The sequence below is a fragment of the Manis pentadactyla genome, chromosome 5 (assembly GCF_030020395.1).
Source record: "Manis pentadactyla isolate mManPen7 chromosome 5, mManPen7.hap1, whole genome shotgun sequence".
In the NCBI taxonomy this organism is placed as follows: Eukaryota; Metazoa; Chordata; class Mammalia; order Pholidota; family Manidae; genus Manis; species Manis pentadactyla.
This window is the reverse complement of record NC_080023.1, coordinates 66,893,169-66,899,163: the sequence shown is the minus strand read 5'-3', so window position 1 is coordinate 66,899,163 and position 5,995 is coordinate 66,893,169.

Below are 5,995 nucleotides of genomic sequence, written 5' to 3'. Positions count from 1 at the left end.
TGGAAAACTTTAAGGAGAATGGGTATTATGTCTTCCCTGTATGTCTGATAAAATTCCGAGGTAAATCCATCTGGCCCGGGGGTTTTGTTCTTTGGTAGTTTTTTGATTACCGCTTCAATTTCGTTGCTGGTAATTGGTCTGTTTAGATTTTCTGTTTCTTCCTGGGTCAATCTTGGAAGGTTATATTTTTCTAGGAAGTTGTCCATTTCTCCTAGGTTTCCCAGCTTGTTAGCATATAGGTTTTCATAGTATTCTCCAATAATTCTTTGCATTTCCATGGGGTCCGTCGTGATTTTTCCTTTCTCGTTTCTGATACTGTTGAGTTGTGTTGACTCTCTTTTCTTCTTTATAAGTCTGGCTAGAGGCTTATCTATTTTGTTTATTTTCTCGAAGAACCAGCTCTTGGTTTCATTGATTTTTGCTATTGTTTTATTCTTCTCAATTTTATTTATTTCTTCTCTGATCTTTATTATGTCCCTCCTTCTGCTGACCTTAGGCCTCATCTGTTCTTCTTTTTCCAATTTCGATAATTGTGACATTAGACCATTCATTTGGGATTGCTCTTCCTTTTTTAAATATGCTTGGATTGCTATATACTTTCCTCTTAAGACTGCTTTTGCTGTGTCCCACAGAAGTTGGGGCTTAGTGTTGTTGTTGTCATTTGTTTCCATATATTGCTGGATCTCCATTTTGATTTGGTCATTGATCCATTGATTATTTAGGAGCATGTTGTTAAGCCTCCATGTGTTTGTGAGCCTCTTTGCTTTCTTTGTACAGTTTATTTCTAGTTTTATGCCTTTGTGGTCTGAAAAGTTGGTTGGTAGGATTTCAATCTTTTGGAATTTTCTGAGGCTCTTTTTGTGGCCTAGTATGTGGTCTATTCTGGAGAATGTTCCATGTGCACTTGAGAAGAATGTATATCCCGCTGCTTTTGGATGTAGAGTTCTATAGATGTCTATTAGGTCCATCTGCTCTACTGTGTTGTTCAGTGCTTCCGTGTCCTTACTTATTTTCTGCCCAGTGGATCTATCCTTTGGGGTGAGTGGTGTGTTGAAGTCTCCTAGAATGAATGCATTGCAGTCTATATCCCCCTTTAGTTCTGTTAGTATTTGTTTCACATATGCTGGTACTCCTGTGTTGGGTGCATATATATTTAGAATGCTTATATCCTCTTGTTTGACTGAGCCCTTTATCATTATGTAGTGTCCTTCTTTATCTCTTGTTACTTTCTTTGTTTTGAAGTCTATTTTGTCTGATATTAGTACTGCAACCCCTGCTTTCTTCTCACTGTTGTTTGCTTGAAATATGTTTTTCCATCCCTTGACTTTTAGTCTGTACATGTCTTTGGGTTTGAGGTGAGTTTCTTGTAAGCAGCATATAGATGGGTCTTGCTTTTTTATCCATTCTGTTACTCTGTGTCTTTTGATTGGTGCATTCAACCCATTAACATTTAGGGTGACTATTGAAAGATATGTACTTATTGCCATTGCAGGCTTTAAATTCGTGGTTACCAAAGGTTCAAGGTTAGCCTCTTTAGTATCTTACTGCCTAACTTAGCTCGCTTATTGAGCTGTTATATACACTATCTGGAGATTCTTTTCTTCTCTCCCTTCTTGTTCCTCCTCCTCGATTCTTCATATGTTGGGTGTTTTGTGCTGTGCTCTTTCTAGGAGTGCTCCCATCTAGAGCAGTCCCTGTAAGATGTTCTGTAGAGGTGGTTTGTGGAAAGCAAATTCCCTCAGCTTTTGTTTGTCTGGGAATTGTTTAATCCCACCATCATATTTTAATGATAGTTGTGCTGGATACAGTGTCTTTGGTTCAAGGCCCTTCTGTTTCATTGTATTAAATATATCATGCCATTCTCTTCTGGCCTGTAGGGTTTCTGTTGAGAAATCTGATGTTAGCCTGATGGGTTTCCCTTTATAGGTGACCTTTTTCTCTCTAGCTGCCTTTAACACTCTTTCCTTGTCCTTGATCTTTGCCATTTTAAGTATTATGTGTCTTGGTGTTGTCCTTCTTGGATCCTTTCTTTTGGGGGTTCTGTGTATTTCCGTGGTCTGTTTGATTATTTCCTCCCCCAGTTTGGGGAAGTTTTCAGCAATTATTTCTTCTAAGATACTTTCCATCTCTTTTCCTCTCTCTTCTTCTGGGACCCCTATAATACGGATATTGTTCCTTTTGGATTGGTCACACAGTTCTCTTAATATTGTTTCATTCCTGGAGATCCTTTTGTCTCTCTCTATGTCAGCTTCTATGCGTTCCTGTTCTCTGGTTTCAATTCCATCAATGGCCTATTGCATTCTATCCATTCTGCTTATAAACCCTTCCAGAGTTTGTTTCATTTCTGCGATCTCCTTTCTGGCATCTGTGATCTCCCTCCGGACTTCATCCCATTTCTCTTGCGTATTTCTCTGCATCTCTGTCAGCATGTTTATGATTCTTATTTTGAATTCTTTGTCAGGAAGACTGGTTAGGTCTGTCTCCTTCTCTGGTGTTATCTCTGTGATCTTTGTCTGCCTGTAGCTTTGCCTTTTCATGGTGATAGAAATAGTTTGCAGAGCTGGGATGAGTGACAGCTGGAGGGACTTCCTTTCTTGTTGGTTTGTGGCCCTCCTCTCCTGGGAGAACAGCGACCTCTAGTGGCTTGTGCTGCGCAGCTGCGCGCAGACAGGGTTTGTGCTTCCTGCCTGGCTGCTATGGAGTTAATCTCCGCTGTTGCTGTGGGCGTGGCCTGGCTCGGGCAGCTACTCCAAAGTGGTGGAGTCGCGTTGGAGCAGGAGCGGCTGGGAGGCTATTTATCTCCGTAAGGGGCCTCCCTGCTCCCTGCAGCCCAGGGGTTAGGGTGCCCAGAGATCCCCGGATTCCCTACCTCTAGATTAAGTGTCCCGCCCTGCCCCTTTAAGACTTCCAAAAAGCACCCGCCAAAACAAAACAACGACCACCAAAAAAAAAAAAAGAAAAAAAAATTTAATTAAAAAAAAAAAAATTTTTTTTAATTAAAAAAAAAGGTGCTCGCTCGTTTGTCTTTATTCTCCGGTGCCAGCCTCAGGCCTCTGCTCACCAGTCTTGCTGCCCTGTTTCCCTAGTATTGGGGTCCCTATCCCTTTAAGACTTCCAAAAAGCACTCGCCAAAACAAAACAGCAAAAAAGCAAAAAAAAAAAAGAAAATGGTCGCGCGCTTTTCTTATGTCCTCCAACACCCGGCCTCCAGTGCCCGCTCACTGCTCTTGCTGCCCTGTTTTCCTAGTATCGAGGGCCCTGCACTCTGGCCCGGATGGCTGGGGCTGGGTGTTCGGCAGTCCTGGGCTCCGTCTCCCTCCCACTCTGCCTATTCTTCTCTGGCCGGGGGGTTGGGGGGAGGGGCGCTCGGCTCCCGCCGGGCGGGGGCTTGTATCTTACCCCCTTCGCGAGTTGCTGGGTTCTCTCAGGTGCGGATTTGGTCTGGATATTGTCCTGTGTCCTCTGGTCTTTATTCTAGGAAGGGTTGTCTTTGTTATATTTTCATAGATATATGTTGTTTTGGGAGGAGATTTCCGCTGCTCTACTCACGCCCATCTTCCACCCCTCCCCTATAACATTTTAATTTAAATCAGCATATTCATGGTTAGTTGAATTCCCCTTGTTCTCAAAGCATAGCATCATTTTCTTCCATGTCTATTAGATGGTTCAAAGCTAAAGGCAGTAGAGACTGCCTGCTGTGAGACAGAACTATCTCATCTTGATGGTTAGCTCTAGATATCTGTTCTGGACTGTTTGGCATGGGAATTTTCACACAACTCCTACAACCCTCTGCTAGAGGAAATGTGAATGGCTGTTGACATTAGAGGCAACTGTAACTTCAGCATGCTCTAAGCCCAGCATATCAAAACTGAAATTTCCCTCAGTAATATGCCTCTGCCCCTTCAAAGTGCTACAAAGTAAGATTCAAGTTAAAGGAAGGAGAAATCACAGCTCCAAGGGCCTTAGTTATCTCTTGATGCATGACCTCTAGCCAAGTAAGCCATCTACTTCAGCATTATAAAACCATCCAAATGTTACTAACAGCTCTGAGTTTCCTAATTATGTTATTGACTCCAGAGTATTGATTCCAGCTTCCACATCACATTTGTCTATCTGCCTGTTTCACCTGCCAAAATGTTGATATTGTGTCACTAGTTTCTCCTGTTTCTAACAAATAAAGTGACTTAATGAAATTACATATGCTGGACCAAATTTTAAAATCCATGTATGTTCATGTGTGTGTATATCAGTGTTTGTCATGATGGAAAGTCTCCAGAAAGCAGGGCTGAAGTTCTATAAACACCAAAATGTTTCTCTTAAGCCCATTTTGGGAAAAACTCTGTCACATGGTTCTTGCACATAATTGCCTCACTTCTGGACTTCTGCATTCACATCTGGCCTGAGTCCTCATGAGGTAGGGGGTTGGTTTTGACTGTAACCTGATGGCAGTTTGCCAGTGTTTCGAGTCTGAAAATGTATTGGCTAATATTTTGAGCCAGGCAGTTGAACAGAGCCATTCCTCATTCCTTGCTTCAGTGACATTGCAGGGGAACCAGCATCTGTGCGTGCATGTGTGTGTGTGTGTGTGTGTGTGTGTGTGTGTGTGTGTGTGTGTGTGATACTGAGTATGGGGGCAGGATGAAGGGAATGTGGGGAAGGGAAACACCTGCCACTCTCTGATTTTTAACTTTGTTTAGGGTTGGCTTTCCTATTGCCCTCAGAGCAGTGTTTCAATGCCCCAGAAGGAAATGAGAACAAAATGAAAACCAAGTTGTCACAAATTAAAATTAGCAACATTAAGGGTGGGGGGAGGAGTAGGCTTCATATCCTAACCTCATTAATTATCAGGAGCTTCCAGTTGTCTCACAGAACAGACATTCTTCTCTCTGCAGGCTGCAGATCAAATACCCAGACAACTAGGGCCTTGGACCTGAGGCAAACCAAAGACATTTTCTTTCCATGTCCTCTGATGAGTCTGGAGAAAATGGGCTTAAACAAAAACAAATCTCAAGACTACCTGAAATGATTACTGTATGCCATACTTTCTCCTTCTAGATTCATGATAAACGTTCATTATAATTTAAAAAGTGATAGGAGACCGTTCATATCACAATTTATGTTAGGGAGTCATTTTATCCCAGTCCCCACCTTTCCGTAAATGGGCTCATCTGCTACCTCACATGCTAAGAGGAAAACATAGCAGAAGATGCGTCTCCGCTCCCTCCTCTCATGGCTCTTCCCCAGGGGAAAAGCAGCAGCGGTCCTCATGGTGAGGGAGGGAAGACTGGCTGTTCACTGGTTGGTCTGTATTTCTCAGTGGGGCCGAGTTAAGATTTGAGATTACAGTCATTTGTGCTTTTGCTCGTTGGGGCCCTCCGAGCTTACTGGGATGTGGGGAGCGGCATAATTCCCCCTACGACGGCATTTTGGGGGGCTGGAGGAGGCTGTTAATAATACCTGCCTTCTAGTCTCCCCACATAGGGAGTGGGGGTTCCCTGTGCTCTCTGGGAGGAAAAGTATCAGAGCAACATTTCAGTTTCTGTCTCCATCCTTTCTTTTTAAGAGGAGCAACTTACCTGATTGATGATGTGGGAACTGAGAGTACACAGTTCGGCCGGCCTCTGCTTTCCCCCTTTTCAGAATTACCTACTTAAAACACATATTTGTTCCATCTCCTCAGACCTCAGCTCACAGGACAGTCTCCATGCCTCCTGGGATTGGCCTACAATTGGGCAGAGAGGTTCAACTCTGGAGAAAGGCCTCAGATCCAAACCCTAATCAAATGTTGCCGTTATTAGAACTGAGTTTTTGCTCTCTATCCAATGCCCTTGTCTACTTCCCCAATATTTCTCAGAACTGTGAGGGAATACTCTGACGGCCTGCTTTAGGGAGAGGCATCTGAAGCAAAGTGGAGAAGAACAGGGCAGTTAGGGTGAGCGTAATTAGTTCAAGTGAGTCTACCACTGCTTGAACGCCAGCTAAGCCACTAGCGTGG